The following is a 9,755-nucleotide window of genomic DNA, read 5'->3' as shown; positions in this document are numbered from 1 at the left end:
ATGAGTTAAATTAAGATCTAACACAGATTACAAAAAATACATAGTTATAGAATAAAAAGGGTAGCAAATCATTATGAACCATGATTTTGAGCTAAATAGTAAAGTATAAACCATCAGCTCTTTTGTAGCCCCTATAGAGTTGGTTTCTATGGACACATAAAACTCAGACACAGAACCCTTGACATTTTCCATAAGCACCAAACATATTCTTTCACATATCAAAAAAAAAAAAAGGAAAAAAAAAAAGCTCTGAAGGTTTTTTATTAGCGGGAAAAAAGCATCATTACTTTTACACTTTATGTAAAAAGCAACTAGAAACATAAATGACTGAACAGGGATATAAGTCTATAAAACACCAATTTCTGAGGAAAATTATGCTTTATGTAATGCCTCAATGTCCCTAAAATTGCAAAAACTGTCATAAAAACAAATGGACTTCTGAAATCGATGCTTGCTTATTGTCATGTCACAGATGGCTCTGACTGTCTAGCAGAGAGCAAACAGCTACCTAGTTGGTCCTCACTGACTCAGAGAGATGCATTTTGGCCTATTCACGTTTTTCTAAATTTCATTATTATTATTTAACAAGCCCAGTTGCATGTAAGTATCTTCATGGCAGCTCACAAGTCAACTACACGCAATTATGGAGAGGAGGTTAGAAGGAAGTAATAGCGATGAGCCCAGCAGATGACACAGCCAGGCAATCTCCGCAGTATTGCACTGTGCAAAATTACACCATGCTGAAATACCAAATGAGTTCAGTAATCTTTCTGTACCCACAGAAACAATGAATTAAGGCTCCACGATGAAAACACCAGTGACAGTCACTGGGAATTACACTGGCCTTGAATCAAATAGACTTTCAAATCAAATAGGTTTCAGAATTGCCAGTTCCACTGTACAACCCAAAGCAAAACATCTGTCCATGTTGAAAGACGGCGTGCTCCTCACCGCTGACCGTGGCAGCATTGCTTTTCACACAGCTCCTGGATCTATCCATACTCCTACTGGGCTACCAGTACCCAAATACCAGCACAATGCTAATAGGTCGGGAGGGTCTCAGAAAGCAAACACATTCCGAATGAGGGGGCAAGTAACTTCCCCCAGGACTGCAAGTCCACAGCATGCCAGTCACTGGAATAAAGATTTTCCATTCTTGCTGCTGTTTGAAATTAAGAGCAAGTCCCATATTTGATTCTCCCCCACCTCCTCTGTCCAGTGTCATTAAAGAGCAGCCATTGCAGACTGAGTAATGTGAGTTGTAAAAAACAACCATCACCTAAAATATCAGCCCAAATCTACACTTAACACGGATGCACATGTACTTCCAGACTTCCACTACGAGCTTTGCCCCTACGAGCTCTCCTCTTTCAGTGAACACTAACCCTAGTGATTTGGTGATTTTCCTCTCCCTACCCCAGCTCACATATGCCCACATTCAGGGAACTATCACAGTTTTGTCAGTAACTGGCAGGAACAGGTTCCCGAGCAGCTTTCCTGTGCTTTTATCTGTTCATTGAGTTCTAGCTTGTGGCAGCCTGTGTAAAAGAGAAACTCTTGCAGCTGTCCACAGCCTAATACCATTTTACTGTTCTTTCTAACAATATTTCAAAATGGAGATGCATATAAACACTGCAGAGTTTCTTTGCTGCATCTGTGAAAACAATTGAGGTTGAAGACAAGGTTCAATGATTTCCAGTAGAAACTTGTAAAGAGAAGATAAATCACCTTTTTCCCTCAATACAGTGCTGTGCAATCATCCTCAACTTTTCTTATCAGCTGCCACTTCCAACACATGCAAGAAGTGCTCTTATTATGCTGGGGAGCAAAAAGGATCAAGCTATTCAACCCTCCAACAATAAAAGAACAAGATACAAGACTGCGAGTCCAACATGATGTCACTAACTAGTGACATGAATGGCAACATGCTGGTTTACTGGTAATAAAAAGTCAGGGAAGATCATGGCTCCTTTTACTTAAGGATAAACTCAAGCAGCCAGTATATACATAGGGAACAGCTCCCTCAAGTCCTTCACCTTGATGGATAACTTGTTTTAAAAGCTTGCTAGATGTTAAAATTCTGAGCAAGAACTTGCTACCAACAGAGGAAGAATGCTAGTGCAATTCTTTTTAATGCCTCCTTATTTTTAGAGGGCATATTTGAATTGAGATCAGTTACATCATCAATTAGTTACATTGTCCACAACAAAGGGAAAATCTGTCCTTCCGTAAACACAAAATCTACTGAATTCCCAAAAAAGAAATCCCTTCTCCTATAGGAAGTAAATAGTTTAATTCAGGCAGGAGAACCTTCTCTGGAAGACAAACTGTCTCTTTCTCTTCTAACTCCACAATACAGCAGAGATTGACCTTTGCATTCTCATTTTGATGCTTATCTTGAAAAAACAGCCAGAAGTCAATGTCTACTGAGAAAAAAAAAAAAAAAGGAAGTGGCTTTTCTCTAAAAGCACAGAGCAAATCCTAGGGAAAATTTCAATGAATATGAGTGCAGTTGCTGTGGTTGAATGTTAACCATCTTTGTGATGCAGTGTTTATTTGGTCACAAAATGCTTGCTGAGACAATTCAAACTTCAATCTTGAATTAAATGATTAGGTCTTTCATGGACAAAGTGATCCTTTGTAACTTTTCTTATGTCAAAATATGTCATATTTAAGAATCAGCACTAGTACAAACCTTTTCTTATTTTATACGGATTTCAGATTCTTGCTTTTATCTCGTGGGTGAATTTAGCATTCAAGGAATGGACTAACTGCAGTTATGAAGTCCTACTACCATGTGGTAATATTCATAATAAGTAGGCACAGGATACAAATAGAGCATTTTTAATAAAGCCATTTGTTTTCTCTTAGAGGTTTCAAGTTAAAACTCCTCAGATCTTTTTGCTGATGCACAGCTAATTACGTCATTGTTTTGCATTTGCCATTGCGCAACTACCATGAACAGGGCGTGCCTTGAAATCAGATGTTGCAGCCCATACACTTAACCTGATTAGGTCAATAATTTAAATATTAACACAGGTATGGAAAGGAAAGCAGACAAGATTCTTGTTTAAAAAGATATCATTATATACTCTCACACTGTATTCTTTTAAAACCACAGGACTTAATGTTTTCAGGAGCAGAATGAACATCTGTATGTGGACTACAAGACTACATTTTGCTCCTACACCCCTGTGGCTGTCGGTCGTACACTTCTGTCCTCCGGGACAAGGTAACAGAGTCACAGCATGAACTTCAACTCATCACAACACAAGCTGACGCAATGATCTCATCACTGTTTCAGGAAAAGGAATAAACTCAAATCCTACTGACACCAGCAAACTGAGCTTTCAGCAAAGACCTACAAAAGCCCTGATCACATAACAGAAAGAACAAGTAACAGGAGCAGCAGCACGTTAGGGAAATTATTAGCGCGCTTTTGAATTTTAAAGCAGATTTGAAGTTTAACCAAATCTATGATCCTTTTCAGTAAGGTTCAGGGAGTACCTGGAATTTACTCTTATGTCAGGTTAAAAACAATTTTATACATTAAAGAAGCACTCGACCCACTCTAAATCATCTAGAAGGTTTAATTTGAAGCTTTTCACTCCTTTTTTAATATTGTTTTTGGATTATTTTCTAGTACTGTATCAGACATGCAGAAATAAAATCTAAAATGATTGAATTTGATTTAAAAAGAACACCTGTCTGATCAAAGCCTCTAGCTCACCTGTGTTGGTTTTTAGTTGAGGTTGGGGTTTTTTTTAAAAGTAACTAGCAGGAAAAGTCTTATCTTCTAAGAGTTGCACTTAAAACTGACTGCTTTTAAAGATTTGAAGAATGATTGGATTATCATTCTGTAACAGCACCCAGGGAACTGGGTGGATCAAGGGATTGTTAATGAGATTGCAAGTCTTTCACATCTCAACTGCTGATGTTAATTCAGTCCAAAACAAAGATCTCCCAGCTGGTGGACATCTGATGATCTGTAAAAAAGTGAGGTGATGTTTTAAGAGCACTGAACTGCCAGCAAAATTGGCACTCTTTGCAGTGAAACCAAGGAATGAATTGACAATGAAACAATTTAAATTAACTTTTATCTCTCAAAACAGCAATATAAATCAAGGCTTTGGCTTTCTGGATCAGGTTTACATCACAATTACTTTTCCAAACCTGCTCAAAATTAGGAGTTTCAGCCTCTGAAACTGCTACGGTAAACTCGAATGAAATATTTTATTACAGTAAAAATTACTATTTAAGTTCCAGAGCAGCTACATTGGACTTTAATGACTTACAATTTACAGAAAAGGCAGTGGTAGATGTTAATGAGTGACTCAGACAACTTTCTATTATGCTCTTCTGCAGAAGGAGTCATTATCACATGTCAGTTGCACAGAACATGGTGCTCTCTAGTCCTTCCTCTTATTTAATAAAGGCAAATTAATAATTTCCAATCGTTTATGTAGTCAGTGAATTTAGACCCTAGTTTCACTCCTAAATTACAGTAAATGTATCATTTTAATTAACTTACTAGTCACAGCTGCTCTACAGACATTTTGTTGGAACATACTTCAGTGTATGAACTATCTGCAACTCTTATCACTGAGATTCTTAATTTACTGATGGGATTTGTGACAGATGAACTGTTCTCTTTGCTGAGGAAACTCAGACTGAGTCCACCTCCTAGGCTCTTGGTATATGCCATGGCCATCCATCTCAAATGGCTACGAGCACACCAACCCCGTAGCCACTACATGGAGGTAGACTGACCTCACCTGGGTATGAATCAGAGGGTTGGGCACACACTAATTACCACGGCAGGAGCAGAGCCTGTTCCCATTAGCTCTTTCCTTCTTCCCCAGAAGTACGCCTTCCACCCACAACCGAAGACCCTTCTCCCTGTAGGAACCTCCCTCGCAGCCCCATGGCAATTACCACCTGTGAGCAGGAGGGGAACCCACCAGAGCTACCAGAGCACGACCTAGTCGTGCCCTGGTGGCACTGTGTGGGATGGGGGAGGATAGAGGAGTTCTTTGCTGCCTCCTTCAAATTCTATTGAGTTCACTGCTCTGCCAAGGAAAATAGCTTCTTCCTGTGCTAAATACCAGGAGAAATCCAGAGAGATTGCCACTCACACTAGGAAGAAGGAATAATGGAAGGTATTAACCACGCAGATATTTCCCTCTCTCCATGGCACCATCAAAAACCTCATGTAGGTTCTAAGATGCCCCCTCACAGCAGGCACACACAATTGGCCAAAACCACGAAACACAAGACAGATTACTTAGCAGGGGTGAGGAGGGATGCCACATCTGTGGAAAAGGGCACATTGAGAGAAGATTCCATTTCTTCTACTAATTTTTCCTACTCTTCTTCCTCTTATAGACTCCCAGATCCTGCTCACTTGAACCAGGGTTGCTCCAAAAAGTGACCCTTGTGGTACAAGTACAAGACTCCCCTCCTCTTGTCTTCAGAGGAAGACTTCATGTGTCAATCTACAAAATAGAGTCTAATACAAAGATACGGTAGTTTCTCAAAACCTTTGCAAATAGTGATGAATTACTATCTTCATTACAGATGATGTGTCTTTTCATTAGATGAACAGATAAGCTATTACAAGGACTATGTATGACCACAAAGAGTGGCACCTTTGTCTCTATTATGAGATTTTTTTTTTTGAAAAATACACACCTCAGTATAGCCTGGATTCATAGAATTCATAGGATTGATTCATAGAATGGCCTAGGCTGGAAGGGACCTTAGAGATCATGTAATCCAACCTCCCTGTCGTGGGCAGGGACGCCACCTCTCGACTAGACCAGGCAACACATGATGCACCTTGTTAAGGAACACACACTAATCAACTTGGTAGAACAATCTAAATTACCCCTGAAGACTTCCAATGACCTTTTGAGTCTCAACATCTCAATGTTTACAGGCAGAAACATTCCACGTCAAATAGAAAATTGCAGCCATCTGGAAGTCCTCTGATAGCGCACCTCTCAGTACCCTGGAATGATTTCTTACGATTTCCCTTGAAACACTTTTTTGACAAAGCTCTTGGAGATACGACACTTCCTACTGATTGTGTCCATCCCCTTACGATATTTCCATCCATGAAGTTCAGATACCACGGGGACTGTCCTCAAAACTGATACTAAACAATGATGCTTCTGATTTTGCTCATGAAAACAGAAATGATAAGTGTTTAAAGCGCCTGTTCCCATGTATTTGTAGCATGCATATGACCAGCACACAAAAAGAATATATCATAATAACTTATCTAGCTTTTAACTCTTGAGAACAAATTGTGAGTGCATTAGTTCTTGCTTAATGTGAGTGCCACTGAGAAGTACTTTTATTTAAAAGGATAATAAGGCAGTGCAAAGAACTAGGATTCATGAAACGATTAGAAGAGGATAATTTTGTGATGGGTGTGGACTGTGGGAGTTTTCTGAATAGAGATGCTCAGAGCCAAGAAAAGTTAACCCTTTCTTCTTCTTCTAAATGAAATAAAACTTTCTAATAAAGACATTAGATGAATGGAATAATGTTATTGCCCCAGGACACCCAAGTGCAGCAAAACTAGGATACCATAGTATTTCAGTGATAAGCAGAAATCACAGGTTTAGACACTAATAAAATATAGGGAGCTAAAATTAGAAAATGTTGCATACCTATCTGAGAACATAACCAAAACAGTCTTGAGAACAGAGTGCTTACCACATTAGTGGAGTAAAATTTGCATGATTAAAAGGCATTAATAATTTATGTAACACAAGCAAAGGAGCAGGAACATCATCATGTTGTAATTAAGAAAACTATTTGTCACTCTCATTTTAAATTGGGCTCAAACTCCAGACGCATCATGAGTAAAAGTTACTGGATCCATCATATTTAAAACATATAAGGGCAACTAACCTTTAGTTTATCAGTAAATGTACTGTAAATCTGCTTAGAAAGGATTCTCCAGTGGATAGAGAGCACCAGTTCACAGCTTCTCCTCTCCCTCCTTGTTTTGACTGAGCTGAGATCTTGGAAACCGAGCCACTGCCTATATTCCAGTTTGTTTACATGTCTGGCTGACAGGAGATAATATTTCTTTACATCTCTCTTCACGAAAGCCTGCAGCAACAGATGGATTCTGCAGCATAATCTAAAGGTCAACAATTTCTGACCAGTAAACTCATAGAGAACAGACTAGACTGCAGCAAGTTCAGCACTCAGGAAATCTAATTTTAAATGGTGTTCATATTTAACCAGTGCTTCAGCGTTACACAAGGACAGAGGAAGTACCTGATATATCTAAGATGTGTTCAAATCAATAAATGTTTTTTCTAAAAAGGAAAAGCTGTGTACGAATGTAAATCACATGACAAACTCACTGTTTGCAAGACACAATATGTAACAGCCAGCCAGTTTTCTCCATCAGTTAAAGTCATTTTAGAAGCCTTTAAGCATGTCCAAGTATTCTAAGCTCAGCGTGACAAAGTGGTGGATTTTGTAGTGATTTTCTGAAGTGTCTGAGAAATATTTTCATGAGTTATAGATTTGGGGGAAAAAAAACACAACAAAAAGACAACAAAACAAAAACAAAATGGACATTCAGAAGCACTTATGATTAATCAAGACCCTCAAGCTGTAAACTTGAAATGCACTGCTTCTCTCCAGCTAACAAAATTGGTTCAACACTGCCATACTGCTCAGCTGCCCACCCTTTCACCCTGTACCCCCCAGCTATCTAACACCCTTCAGATTCAGAGGAACTAAACAAACACGACCTGTGCTTAATGGTAACACACACAATTACAGCATCCTGTCAAGAACAGCAGAAACATTGGTCAGATCCCATTTTGTAAAGCCTTTCAGTAAAAAATCTTTCCAGTCGGCAGTTACTAACACAGGGAATTGGTCAGTAGAACCCGCTGATCTCACTCCACAGCAGAGATTGTCAGGCAATGAAACCAGCGCAGTCTCTGAAGAACTGCATGGCCTCTAAACTGAAGGCAAAGGTGAAAGGTCTCTGAAAACCAGTATTTTCTACTGGGTTTTATCACACAGTTTGAGGAGAATGAGTGTTCTGGACACAATATTTTATCATTGAACCTGACACAAACTCTCACTTTTAGATATGAATTCTACACGTACACAGATGCAGCCATATAAATCAGCAAAGTCCAAATTGCTGGTTACCATAATACTAGTAGTAATTTCAGCTGTTATGTAATTGATAATTAATTCTGTACTTTGTTGCAGAACTATTATTTGATTATAACACACTGTTTTTGCACACACTTTTCTGAGTATGCCTCATAGGAAGAAATATCCCCTATTTTAAGAAACTTCAGAGACTTTTTAAGGTTGCTGAAAGCATTTAGCTAAGTTTGCAGCTGCTGACTTTCAAACAGGAGCACAGAAAACATACATGGAGGAAAGGGAGCACACATTTTAAAGAGCTGGCTAAAAGACAGCCCTTTGATTTTGCCCCAGTCATTGATTTGATTCCATGAGACCATGAAGAAGACCAACCAGCAGTTTTAAAACATTAGATCAAAATAAATCAACAGACATGAAAATATTAGCTCAGGCATTAAATTTACATTTTCCAGACCATTGGCTCTTGTGACTCAGAATATACTGGGAAACTTGAAGTTCTGCTGTCAGTTCTGTAGCTCTGTTTCACTTTAGCCCAAAGCAACAATCACGAAATGTAGACTCTCATTTCCCTCTCTTGGCCTACACCGAATATACTTATTTTTAAGCACAGCATACTTACAGTCTTATTACACATAGGAGTAGGAAAGGTAAGGTCCACGCTCAGTGCATGTTCTGTTTAAATGGAAATAGCAACCGTTGAGGGACCATACAATCAGCCGTAGAGCTGCAAGAAGCTTTAGCATGCTCAGGGAGAACAGAATTTTCAGATATTGCTGTTTCTAATATGGAAGAAATCTTTACTGAGCACATAACAAGGTGCCATTTCTGAAGGGTTTCAAGCTTTCAAAAGACTTTTCAAGTAAGAAAAGACTTCAAGGGATGATAACACCATGTTGGCAAAACAAAAGTCAAATTCTTGCCACAGGCAAGAAAAAAAGCCATCAGATTTTTTAAAGCTATGACCAAGTAATAACAACAACAACATAATAAATATCTCTCAGTAATCTTCCAGGAAACTGTGGAAATTTTATCAAGAATAGCTTCAGAAAGTTTCAACCTGAGGCCAACACCTATTATGAAAAATCTGAGCCAGCACACCCAAAAGTTGCAGGCAACTGTTACACAACGGGACAACCCAGAACACAGCAATAATCAGCAACCACACAGGCCATATCTAGCCCTGTCTGTGCTACAAGGAAAAAGAAAAAACTAAGTATTTTGTTGTGTTTTGGCTCACATGCTTTTAGCATGCTCCCTCTCACCAGTATCACCATAGTGTTTCTCCTGAACATTGTGCTGCAGTAGATGACTTCCCAGGATAGCTTTGTTCCTCTTCCCTGTATATGTATTATTTTAGCAATCATCCTAGAATAACACTGGAGATAGATGTTTAAATATGTCTGTTGCTACCACAACGGTGAGTCATAGAATTATAGAATTGTTTCAGCTGGAAGGGACCTAGAAGATCACTGAGTCCAGCCTTTGTCCCAGCTCTATCAACCTCCTGAACGATTCCCCCCAACACAACATCCACCCATCTCTTAAACACCTCCAGGGATGGTGACTCAACCAACTCCCTGGGCAGCCTGGTCCAATGG

General features: G+C 39.1%; 1 protein-coding gene across 1 annotated transcript in view; it reads right to left on the bottom strand.

Annotated features, from left to right (window-relative positions):
* LOC104278677 (serine/threonine-protein kinase ULK4-like) overlaps window positions 1-9,755 on the bottom strand; it is a gene marked incomplete at both ends in the record, with an annotated part of 40,791 nt that overhangs the window by 4,740 nt on the left and 26,296 nt on the right. The gene's annotated exons all lie outside the window — the stretch shown is intronic.

Source organism: Apaloderma vittatum, unplaced genomic scaffold (assembly GCF_000703405.1).
Source record: "Apaloderma vittatum isolate BGI_N311 unplaced genomic scaffold, ASM70340v1 scaffold21778, whole genome shotgun sequence".
Taxonomy (NCBI): Eukaryota; Metazoa; Chordata; class Aves; order Trogoniformes; family Trogonidae; genus Apaloderma; species Apaloderma vittatum.
The sequence above is the reverse complement of the archived record's forward strand: the minus strand, read 5'-3'. Positions and strand labels throughout refer to the sequence as shown.